The sequence below is a fragment of the Eretmochelys imbricata genome, chromosome 10 (assembly GCF_965152235.1).
Source record: "Eretmochelys imbricata isolate rEreImb1 chromosome 10, rEreImb1.hap1, whole genome shotgun sequence".
Classification (NCBI taxonomy): Eukaryota; Metazoa; Chordata; order Testudines; family Cheloniidae; genus Eretmochelys; species Eretmochelys imbricata.
In genome coordinates, this window is record NC_135581.1 from 39,065,254 (window position 1) to 39,077,424 (window position 12,171).

Genomic DNA, 12,171 nt, shown 5'->3' on the forward strand with positions numbered 1-12,171 from the left:
CCACAGGCAATTCAGGGCCCCCCTGGGCTTTCCTCGTCTCTTGCCAACTACTCTGACTGCATTGCCAGCAGCAGTGGAACTTTGGGGTTCCACCATTGTGTCCCTCTTGCAGCAAATGAATGATCCCGATCAGCCCCTTGTTGCCAGAGCCTTGAACCTCAAGAGCAACGCTCCACGCAGCACAGCCAAATGCTTTTCCAGCACTTCATGCCCACGTGAAAGCAAACTCCCACCTTCTCCCGTTTCCCATTTCCCAGTGACTTGAGATGCACATGAGCTGTGAATATCCTCAGAGGGTTGTGATCAGGAAAGCAGCCAAGAAAGGCTGGTAGTTGGGTATTTGTTGTTTTCATTTACTTCTGTGCTGCTGCTTTGGGAAACACTTTGAATCTCTGTTCCAGAGGGAAATTAATGAACCAAAAATGTCCAACCTTAGGGAAGATTGGGAAGTGGTTTTTTTTTCCTCTGGGAAGTCAGTAGGTAGAGCACAGTGCTGGGGCTCTAGGTTCTATTCTAGCCTCTGCCACTGACGTGCTGTATGAGTTTGGGCAAGCCACTTCTGTCTGCTATATTAGAGCTAGGTATTACTGTTATTAGGGGCCATTCACAAATGCCCCTTGTAAAATATTCCTCCTCCTGTTTTGCCCATACAGTATCCTACTTTTGTATTGCAGCTTATGTCTTATCTTAGCATATCTGACAGCAACAACAACAATTAATTCTACGTTTCACACACACGCTGTTTGGATGATAGAACTAATATTTTAAATCTCACAAAGCACCTTTCATCCGAACCTCTCAAAGCACTCTAATGAATTAAGCCTCACAACATTTCTGGGAGAAAGGGTACATGAGAACCCATTTTGCCATAGGGTAAACTGAGGCACAACATGTTTAGAATGACTTGTTTAAAGTTAAACAGCAGTGGGAGAGTTGGCAATAGAACCCAGGCAGTCTTCTGCTCTAATCGCTGAGGGCCAGATTTTGACTTGATTCTGGATTGACACTAGTGTCACTCCTTTGAAGTCAGTGGTATGCCACCTACCAGCTATGTCCTTGGTGATTCTTTATCAACATGACAACTAGTGTGTCCCCAAAGTTATGTCCTTTTTTGGTACAGGGACTCTGAGCTCCTATGCACACCATATAGGCAGAGCATCAGCTTCCATGTGTGCCTGACTTCTGCCTTCATTACAACACATGGGCCAACTCAGCCAACCATTCCCTCCCCATAGAATTTGGTTACATATTGAAACAGCAAAGCTACAACCTTTTCAAAGGCACAGTGTCACTCAGACTAACCCAGGATGTAGGGCTGTATTTTATCTGCTACTCCCATGCCTCCTCCAATTTGTTGGTCTCCATTTGGCTCATCAGCATGGTCTTCCTCAGTCTTGCTGGTTCTGCTTTGGTCTGTGTTTTTCTAGAGACACTAGTCATGCTAGGACCCTGTAGCCTTTTATTTTATTTAATGTTAATTCGGCTCTGGTGGCTACAGTCTCAAGTTCAACAGAATCCCCTCAGTTAGCTCTAGATTTAGAGTTCATAGGAACACATGAAACCATAGGCAAATAACACATACAATTACAAGAGCATCTATCTTTTAAAAGTTTTATTAAAGTTACCAACAAAGCTATAAATGTTACAGCATATACAGTTCCTATAAACACATATAATGAACTAGTTATACCAACAGACATACTCACATCCTCCTAGATGGTGTTAGTCTGTTGGCCCTTTCATGGATTGACCATCAATACAAGAGTGGCTCCTGCTGGAGTTTCCCGTAGGAAGCCTAATTTTCTGCTTTGGGCATCCCTTTTTATACTGTGAGTTTGTCTATATCTATGTTCTGTGCATGTACATGAAAGTGTCAACCCTCTCTTCTTTTTATTGCTTTGTCCCTTGGAAACACAAGGGACCCAAATTTTATAGGCTGGGTAAGTTCTGGTCAATATTGATGTACCACCTTTCAGCGGTTAGGGCATGTGTTAGAGACTGTATTTGTTACAGCATTTAATGATTTAATTTTAATCTTCCCAGCTATACTTTTGCAACGTTACCGAATAATGGAAAAGAGGCATTAACTCTTGGGTTATTTCTTGGTCATTGTCTTGCGCCATCATTTCTTGTCTCCAAGGCCTAAAATAGCTAAGCTAAAGTCTTGCAGGCTTTGGACTACAGGTCTTGCATTTCAGCTTGTCTTACTTATGTCTAATACTTGGTTCCTGTAAATCCTGATTAATCTTATACTTTTATAGTTCTACAAATCAACTCTAATTAACATACAATGAATGTATGTAATATAACATATTAATTATCACATTACGTGATAAATGAATACTAAAAAATCATTGGCTGCAACCTGAATACAGCCATGGGAACAATCTGTAGGCCAGAGGAGATATCCTGTAACAGAGGAGTCATGCTGATGGAGTCGGCCTGATGGCATGGATTTGGCAGTTCCCTGGGTAGGACAGTCTCTCTTGAGCTGACTAATTCAACTCTTCATGTTGTCAAAATGAACACGGCCAAGTTTGGGGCTTAGCAGGAGACTGCCTGGCTCTTGGTATAAGTTAAATCATCCCTGAGGCTGCTCTAACTTATTCTCTGCCTCGGTGGCCCTGGAAAGCAGATAATCATAATAGCACAGAGCACTCCAGCCACACCCTTCATCTACCCCTTACACCAGGGGTCCAGAAGCAGGGTCATAATAGCACGCCATGACAGCTCTGCACTGGCTGGGGAAGCCTTTTGCACAGGTAGTATTCTTAGCCCAGTTTATGGCTCCTTTATGCTGCTAGAGTGCCATAAAAGGACCTTAATGTAACTAGGTTGACTAGACAGCAAGTGTGAAAAATCAAGACACGGGGTGAGGGGTAATACATGCTTATATAAGACAAAGCCCCAAATATTGGGACTGTCCCTACCAAACTGGGACATCTGGTCACCCTAAATGTAACTGAGAATCAGGCCCCCCCTCGCTCCATGTGCATATTCCTTTAGAGAATCTATATGGCAGAGAACAATTCATCTCAGAACAATATTACTCACTGCCTAAAGCCCAGTGTGATGAATGCTACTGAGGCAGCAATGATATAGCCACATAGAGCTCCAGCAAACTAGTAAAGAACCTAATCATTCCTTCCCAAACCCCAAATGCCATTTATTACTTCTTCTTTTGTAAAGAAGCTCCAGATGGTTCAGATGGATACCCCCAAACCAGACTTTTAATCATGTAGGAAAATCAAGATAAAGACTGTTCCTTTTAGTCTAACTCCCCTCCCCTCAACATCCATAATTGTACAGACTAAACCCCCTGTCAAGGTTCCTTCCCCACTCTGAACTGTAGAGTACAGATGTGGGGACCTGCATGAAAGACCCCCTAAGCTTATTCTTACCAGTTTAGGTCAAAAAATTCCTCAAGGTACAAACTTTGCCTTGTCCTTGAACCGTATGCTGCCACCACCAAGCATGTTAAACAAATAACAGGGAAAGAGCCCATTTGGAGACATCTTCCCCCAAAATATCCCCCCAGGCCCTACACCCTGTTTCCTGGGGAATGCTTGATAAAATCCTCACCAATTTGCATAGGTGAACACAGACCCAAACCCTTGGATCTTAAGAACAATGAAAAAGCAATCAGGTTCTTAAAAGAAGAATTTTAATTAAAGAAAAAGTAAAAGAATCACCTCTGTAAAATCAGGATGGTAAATACCTTACAGGGTAATCAGATTTAAAACATAGAGAATCTCTCTAGGCAAAACCTTAAGTTACAAAAAGACACAAAAACAGGAATATACATTCCATTCAGCACAGCTATTTTACCAGCCATTAAACAAAAGGAAATCTAACGCATTTCTAGCTAGATTACTTACTAACTTAAGGAGTTATGAAGAGCATTCCTGATCTGTTCCCGGCAAAAGCATCACACAGACAGACAGACCCTTTGTGTCCCCCCGCTTTGAAAGTATCTTGTCTCCTCATTGGTCATTTTGGTCAGGTGCCAGCGAGGTTATCTTAGCTTCTTAACCCTTTACAGGTGAAAGGGTTTTGCCTCTGGCCAGGAGGGATTTTATAGTTCTGTATACAGAAATGTGGTTGCTCTTCCCTTTATATTTATGACACCCCACCGTCAGAGTATCAGAGCTAATATCTACTAGAAGAGGTTTGCTGGTACAGTTATATCAATAGATGCAGCTTTCATGCTGGTATAACTACATCTACGCGAGGGCTTCTGCCGGTATTGAAAAGTTGTAAAAAATCACCCTTAACTGGCATTAATATGCCAGCCAAAGTTTCTGGTGTAAACCTGGCCGGTGTCCCCTAATACTGGCTTACTGTACTTAGGATCTCAGCCTGTCTCCCTTCAGTTTGCCTTGGGCAGATCTGCTAAAATACCCCTTTCACATCAAACTCACTTCATGATTTTGACTAGAGAAGATTCAAACCAGACCATCAGATCTAATCATCACAATTGAGTGGCTCAGAAGCCAAACCTAGAACTGAATTTTGCAAATCACGTGCTTTTTAATGGCTTGAAGCAAAAGTCTGGATCCAATTTTAGTGTGTTTGAAATCTGGATCTAGGTCCTGATCTGACTTTTGGGACCTAAGATTAGCTTTATTTTTGGCCTGTTACCTGAATTTCCTCAGTGCATCTCCTGCAGCCTGGAAGGATTTAAGACTTTATACAACAGGACTAAGCCAGGTGTCGCCCATCTGCAGTAAAGCCACCCACCTCGTATGCCACTGAGTTTTGTCTTCCTGGTGGTTTAGGAGAACATGTGTTCTTAGGGCTCTTGGGGGAAGAAGGGGAGTCTTGTGGTTAAGGCAAAGGCCTGCAGGAGACCAGGCTTCAATTCTTGGCTCTGATCTAAATTTCCTATGTCACCTTGGGCAGATCAGTGAAGGCCAATTTATGACACATGGGACTTGCCTGAGCAAGGAAGTGAAACGAACTCCCCTGCATGAGCCACACACAAGGTAGGAGAGAGCAGTGTATGCATGTGGTTGTGTGTAGAGCCTTAACAGCAGCCAGCATAGCTGAGCTGGGGAAGAGGGGGAAGTTATCCATGTCTGCTGTGCTAGGGGGCTCTCTGATGCCTGATGTACACCTAAAACTTAGCTCTGTTGCTCAGAGGGTGTGAAAAATGAGAGATGTAGTTAAGCCACGTTAAGTCCACATGTAGACAGCACTAGATTGATGGAAGAATTCTTCCATCGATGTAGCTCCCACCTCCTGGGGAGGTGGACTTGCTATGGCAGTGGGAGACACCCTCCCATCGCTGTAGGAAGAACCTACAGTGGCTCAGCTGCAGCCGGGTAGTGTTAGCCTCAGAGGGATGGACTGACTACAGCCATGGGGAAACCCCTTCTGTCACTGCAGCGAATGCCTACATTATGGGGGCACGGCTGCAGTGTCATAGCTGTGCTGCTGTAGTGTCTATGGTGTAGACATAGCCTCAGTAGAATGTTGGTTTCTGGGGTGGCTGGTGCAGCTGGGCACTGCCCTTCACTCAGGGTCTGTGGCAATTGCCCAATCCAGCCCTGTTGCCTCAGTTTACAAATCTGTACAATCGGGAAAACCACATTGACTCCCCTCCCATGGAGGGGGGTTGGTAGTGTCTAGGATGGGGATGGGCAAACTTTTTGGCCTGAGGGCCACATCGGGGAATAGGAATTGTATGGGGGGCCATGAATGCTCACAAAATTGGGGTTGGGGTGCAGGAGGGGGTGAGGGCTCTAGTTGGGGGGTGCAGGCTCTGGGGTGGGGCTGGGGATCAGAGGTTTGGGGTGCAGGAAGGCACTCTGGGTTGGGATCAAAGGGTTTGGAGAGCAGGGTGGGGATCAGGGCTGGGACAGGTGGTTGGGGAGAGGCTCAGGGGTGCAGGCTCCGAGTGGCAGTTACCTCAAGCGGCTCCCGGAAACAGCAGCATGTCCCTTCTCCGGCTTGTATGTGGAGGTGCAGCCAGGAGGCTCTGCACACTGCCCCATCTGCAGGCACTGCTCCTGCAGCTCCCACTGGAGTACTTAGGAGCTAGAGCGGAGCCATGCCGCAGCTTCTGGGAGCCGCGTGGTGCAGCCCCCAACCCTGCACCCTGGCTGGAGCAGGGCCAAGCCACGTGGTGCAGCCCCCAACCCTGTGCCCTGGCTGGAGTGCCGGTGCGGGGCAAGCCCCAGACCCTACTCCCCAGCGGGAGCTTGCGGGCCGACTTAAAATGGCTTGGACCGTAGTTTGCCCACTTGTGGTCTAGGAGGTGCTCAGACACTAATGGTGCATGCCATAGAAAAGCGTTTTGTGGCAGAGCCCACTTCACTCATGACTACCCTGCTCTATTACACAGCTGCTCTTCCTCTCTCGCAAATGCGGCTGACAGTCTGATTCATCTGCAACAGGGTTCTTCCTAAACCTTTTCATGTGCTGTGCCGGTATCTAGCTAATAGCCTGCCGTGGCCCAGGCTGACAGGGTCAGAAATGCCTGCACTGCACAACTGTGGTGTCCTGCTTTGACATTTGCCCCATACAGTTAGACACATTGCCTCATTTTGTAAGTCAGGATTTCCTGGGGGGTTCCTAGGGAGATTCCTTCCATGTACAGCATTGTATGATTGGCCTCCAAAGCATCAGCTACTGGACCCTGTCCAAGTCTGGATACCAAAGTAGACAGACCTATGGGTGAAATTCTGATGCCATTGAGATCAACAGGTGTTTTGCCATTAACATCAGTGGGACCAGGATGTCACCAGTGGGCTGTCGCAGTACAGCCTATGTCATTTAATGTGATGCACCAGTGCCACCTCACCTACCATGTGACTATATTTTGTATTGGGTCTCTCACATGCAGGGATGTGGGTTTAGCTGGTAATATAATAATAGTCAGTGCTTTAAATAAAAAATGATGATTTATTTTGCAGTAGTGTCCAGGAGCCCTAGTCTTGGCCCAGGACCCAATTGTGCTGGCACTGTACACACACAGAACAGGAAGACAGTCCATGCCCTATGTTACACATTTCATTAACGTAACCCTCACAACACCCCCTTGAGGCTGACAAATAACTATTACTATCGCCATTTTACAGGGGTGGGACCTGAGGCAGGGAGTATAAGTTGCCCAAGATCACCGCACAAGTCAGCAGTAGAGCCAAGATTAGCCTCAGGAGCTTCTCACCCTCCGTATCTGTGCAGAGCAGACTAGGCCAAGCTTGTGACGTTGCACTCCATATGTTTTATGGAAATACATTGTATTTACACTCATAAGCATAACTGGAATATGCTTTATGCAAAAGGTCTCTTGTAAGGTATCATTACAAAGTTTATAATCTACTGAGTGTTTGTATGAATGTATCATTCTTGTATCTGAAACTAGAAATATGAAGTATTACTCTGAAGTCCTATTGTAACTACGTAAAGTGTGGGCCATTAATGGTGGCATGGAATCTTGATGGCTCCCATTAACTGGGACAATTGGTTGTGAATCGCTCTGTTTACTCGCAAACCTTCCTGGGTGTGTGCAGGCCAGCCCTGAAAGGATGGAAAATAAGGTCTTACCATCTTACCTGGTACTGGAATCCGTATTAAACCTGGTGCTTTTCCATTTAGAAGGAGGGGTTGGGACCCAGAGAGACAAAAGATTCCTGCCTTGTGCCAAAGCTATAAAAGGGGGTGGAACAGAACAAAGTGGGCTGCCTGTCATGAGAAATTCCCTACTTACCACCTGAGCTGGGACTAACAAGAACTGCGCCAGGGGAGAGGATTGGGGCCCATACTAAGGAGTCTAGCCTGTGAAAGAAGCTTATTGGAACATCTCTGAGGGTAAGGTTCACCTGTATTCAGTTTCTTAAATGTATTAAGCTTAGACTTGCGTGTTTTGTTTTATTTTGCTCGGTAACTTACTCTGTTCTGTCTGTTATTACTTGAAACCACTTAAATCCTACTTTTTATACTTAATAAAATCACAGAGTAAGTGATTAATACCTGGGGGGAGCAAACAGCTGTGCATATCTCTCTATCAGTGTTATAGAGAATGGACAATTTATGAGTTTACCCTGTATACGCTTTATGCAGAGTAAAACGGATTTATTTGGGGTTTGGATCCCATTGGGAGCTGGGTGTCTGGGTGCTGGAGATAGGTGACTTGCTGAGCAGTTTTTGGTTAAAGTCTGCAGCTCTGGGGGCATGGACCAGACCTTGGTCTGTGTTGCAGCAGACTAGCATGTCTGGCTCAACAAGACAGGGTTCTAGAGTCCCAAGCTGGCAGTGGAAAATGGGCTCAGAGGTAGTTTCAGCACATCAGGTGACAGTCCCAAGGGGGTCTCTGTGACCGAACCCGTGACAAAGCTGCCTCCCTAGGGGATCAAAGAGTAAGATGTATTTTGAAAGGGCTAAATACTGAGAGGTGATGAAGTGGGAAATGATTCACACACTTCCTGTGGGTGATGTCTCTTGAGACCTCCCCTGTTAAGCAACAGATGCCTTGGTCAGGCCTGTGAAGTGCTAGCCAGCTCCTGTCAGTGCCAGGAGGCTGCAGTGCTGGTGCCTGGGGACAGGTCCTGGATATGCTTGGGAAGTGGTGGCTTTCAGCAAATCTTTCACCACAGAGAAGTAAGCTTGTGCCAAGCAAGTAGAGCCTGATCCCAAGCAGTGGGAGTCTTTCCATTGACTTCGGTGGGCTTTGGATCAGGCTCCTATTTAGGAACTTATGCCAGTGGGGTCTTCGCGTGCCTGGGAGGGGAGTGTGAAAGAGCATAACATACAAGCTCGGGATAATGACATGTGCAGGATCATGCAGACTGATATTACTCCTGGGGGAATTATGCGCCACTGTGCATACTGGCATGGACCAGACCTGCAGATTTATTTGCTTTCCTGTAAAAAAAAAAAAAAAAAAAGACTTTCTGACAGAGAAGCAAAGGGAAGCTGCAAGATCAGTCATGCACCACTCCTTAGCAGAGCAGATACATTGTTTCAGGCTCCCGTAGCAGCTAGCAGAGAGGTAAATCACCGCAGGGCTGGGGACACCTCAGCCAGTGGCTCCTACCATGAGTTGGGATCAGCTGCTAGTGCCGGCTAGGTTGGAGGCAGGAGGGGACAAGATTTCCTCTTCCCCTGAAGTGTCTGGGGCTGTGTCAGACCCACCCCCAGAAACTGCAGGAAGCTTAGCATCCTCCCGCTCCCTGCCGACATAGCTCCTTAATTGTGGGGGAGGGGTCACTGTACGGGAGCTGCTCCCCCATTCACCCAACCCCCATGCATCCGGGCCTCCCATACCCAGATACTCCTGCCAAGTCTCACTAGGTACATCCAGAACCCTCCTAGCCCTCTATACCTATACCCCCACCCCACTGAACCTGAACCCCTGCCTCCAGACCCCCACCCCTGCACTCAGACAACTCCACACTGAGTTCCTTATGCTCAAACCACCATCCTGATGCCCCACCCCCTGCACTACCCTGAGCTTCCATATCCAGACCCCCACACCACTGACCCAACTAGCTGCACCCAGACCACCACCCCACAGACCCCCCTACTGCTGAGACCCCCCCCACCCCTCTGCTGAGCCCCAACCACCTTCACCTGGAAGCCCCTGCAGAGTTCCATTGCCTCTGCACCTGGAACCCCCCCAACAAGCCTCTGGGCATCCAGATCCCCCCACACCTAGACCCCCCCACTGAGCTGCCTGCACCCAGACTGTCCCACACAGAATCCTCTCACCCCACATCTGGATCCCCCACACTGAGCCCCTCCACACTTGGATCCTGCTTGGTTGAGCATACCTGTCTAACACCTGGTGCTCCTGGGTGCAAATGGGCTTCTTGATTTCCTGGGTGGTGCTCGAACGCCTGCTCCATCCTAGGCCCCGCCCCCACTCCACCCCTTCCCCCAATTCCTCACCCTTGCCCCACCTCTTCCCACCCCAGCTCCATCCCCTCCCCCAAGGGTGCTCCATATTCCATTAGAGCCTCCCCATAGTGGGAGGGCATGAGCAAAAGTGCAGGTCACATGTGTGTCCCCCCCGTGCCCAGCCCTGTGGCCACCGCACTCTGCCTACTCCATGTTGCCTGCGGGGGGGTGCTTTGTCTTCCCGCTGTGCCTGCTCTCCCGGCACGTTCTTCTGCTCCCCAGGAGCCCAGGCAGGGAGCAGGAGGGAGCCCCTTTTAACACCGGCCCCTCCTGGTCACTGCTCTCCAGCCCTGCCTGGCAGCTGCCCGAGAAAACCTGGCTGGGGAGGAAATGGCTTCCGCTCCCCATCTGGCTTGGCTGCCAGGGACCCCAGCACCCGAGCCCAGGCAGGCAGCGGGAGTCACCTCCAGCTATGCTCTTTCAGGCAACCGCAGCGCTGCAGAGCAGCGTCTCAATGGCTCGAAGGGGCTGGTCCTGCCCCTTCCACTCCCAACGTCTGGGCCATGCATCGCCCAGGCCCGCCCACCCTGTTTCTCCCCCAGCATGCTGCCAAACAGCTGATGGCAGTCTGCTGGAGGCACTGCGGGGGATGGGGACAAGCTGATTGACAGGGCCCAGCCCTGGACCACCCACGGAGTCGGTGCCTATGCCCCAGAGTGTTTCGGGGGCAAGCCCAGGCCTTGTGCTGTGTCAGGGTCGGGTGCAGCCTCACTACTGAGTCTGGGTCCTGGGGTTGGGGGGGCTGCAGGGTGATCTGCAGCCAGTGGCCTGTGCTCCCCACTGCCATGCTGGAGCCTCCATATTTATTTATTGACAAATAAATCTTGCAGAATTTTTAAATATTGTTGCAGAACTTTAAATTTTTTTTGGTGCAGAATGCCCTCAGGAGTATGACGTGCAGGTACTGGAGGCCTCGCTGGCTCAGCCTTTGAAAGGGATGTCAGCAGGACACCTGGGGTCAGTTCTGAACTCTGCCACTGACTTACTGTGTGGCCTTTGTGCAGTCATTTCCCCTTCCTCTGCCTCAGTTTCCTCATCTGTCAAGTGGGGACAATATACCTGAGCTACTGTACAGTGGGCTCTGAGGCTGAGCTAATTAATTCTTGCAATGTTTTTGGGGCAAGCTGCTGTGAAGGGGCAAAGAACTGCCACTTATTATACATAGGTTTCAGAGTAGCAGCCGTGTTAGTCTGTATCCGCAAAAAGAAAAGGAGGACTTGTGGCACCTTAGAGACTAAATTTGTTAGTCTCTAAGGTGCCACAAGTACTCCTTTTATTACACACAGTGTGCCTTGCCAGGGGCTATGGCGGGGAGGAGCGGGGAATCTCCTGCAGGAGACCTTGGGTCTGGTTTGCTCTGCCTGGGCAATGAATATCTCACCGAGCTCATTTTTGTAGGATTCAGGGGTTGCTCCAGTATTGCTGGCCCAAAGTTTCCCTCTTCTACCAGCTGTGCATTGACCTGGGGGCATTGCAGGGGAACTGCACATCAGGAGAGTAGCATAAGCCAAGCCAGTATTTGTGATGTGAGTGTGTGCCTTGCAAGTACAGCACGGATGCTCAGCAGTGCTCTGGTCACTGGAGTCAGCCCTCCCAAAGGCCAAGATTGTGTTGAGCCAGACCTTGACTTTGCTGAAGCTGGGTGTGGGCCATTCACACGGGAGTGTAGCATGCTCAGCACCGGAGCAGATCAGGTTCTTTTGTGGCACTCCCCTGCTCCCTTTTCACAGGGACAGATTCATGTGCATTCCAGTGACAATAACAAGCTGTGGTGGCTGGTCCTTTAATTCCAGTCCCCCTGGAGTCCCAGATCCCTTTTGCAAACACACTACTTCATCGGAATTCTGGCGGGAGCCGTGATTGATGGGAGCAAAACAATCCTTCCCCCACCACCTCCCTTCTTCATTCTCTCCCCTCCCCCTCCAGCTATCTTTATGGTAATGGCACTTGGCCAGCTCCCAGCTCACATGCCATCTCCATTCTTTCTCTCCAAAGGTATCAGAACAACGGGGATGCCGCTCTTTTGTTGGAGCCAATGCATGTGATAGGTGGAGAGATAATTGTCCCCTTGGCGCCCACCCTTTCTCCTAGCACCCCCCTCCCTGTGATCACCTAACCCCAAGGCCTCTCAGACTGCAATATTGAATCTGTCTCACTGGCAAATAGATTGGCTAAATGGTCTGGTTCAGAATCAAAGCATGGACCAAAGCAATTGGGTCTGGACAAACACTGCAGATTGTAGCCTGTTATGGAGTGGGTTGGATCCAA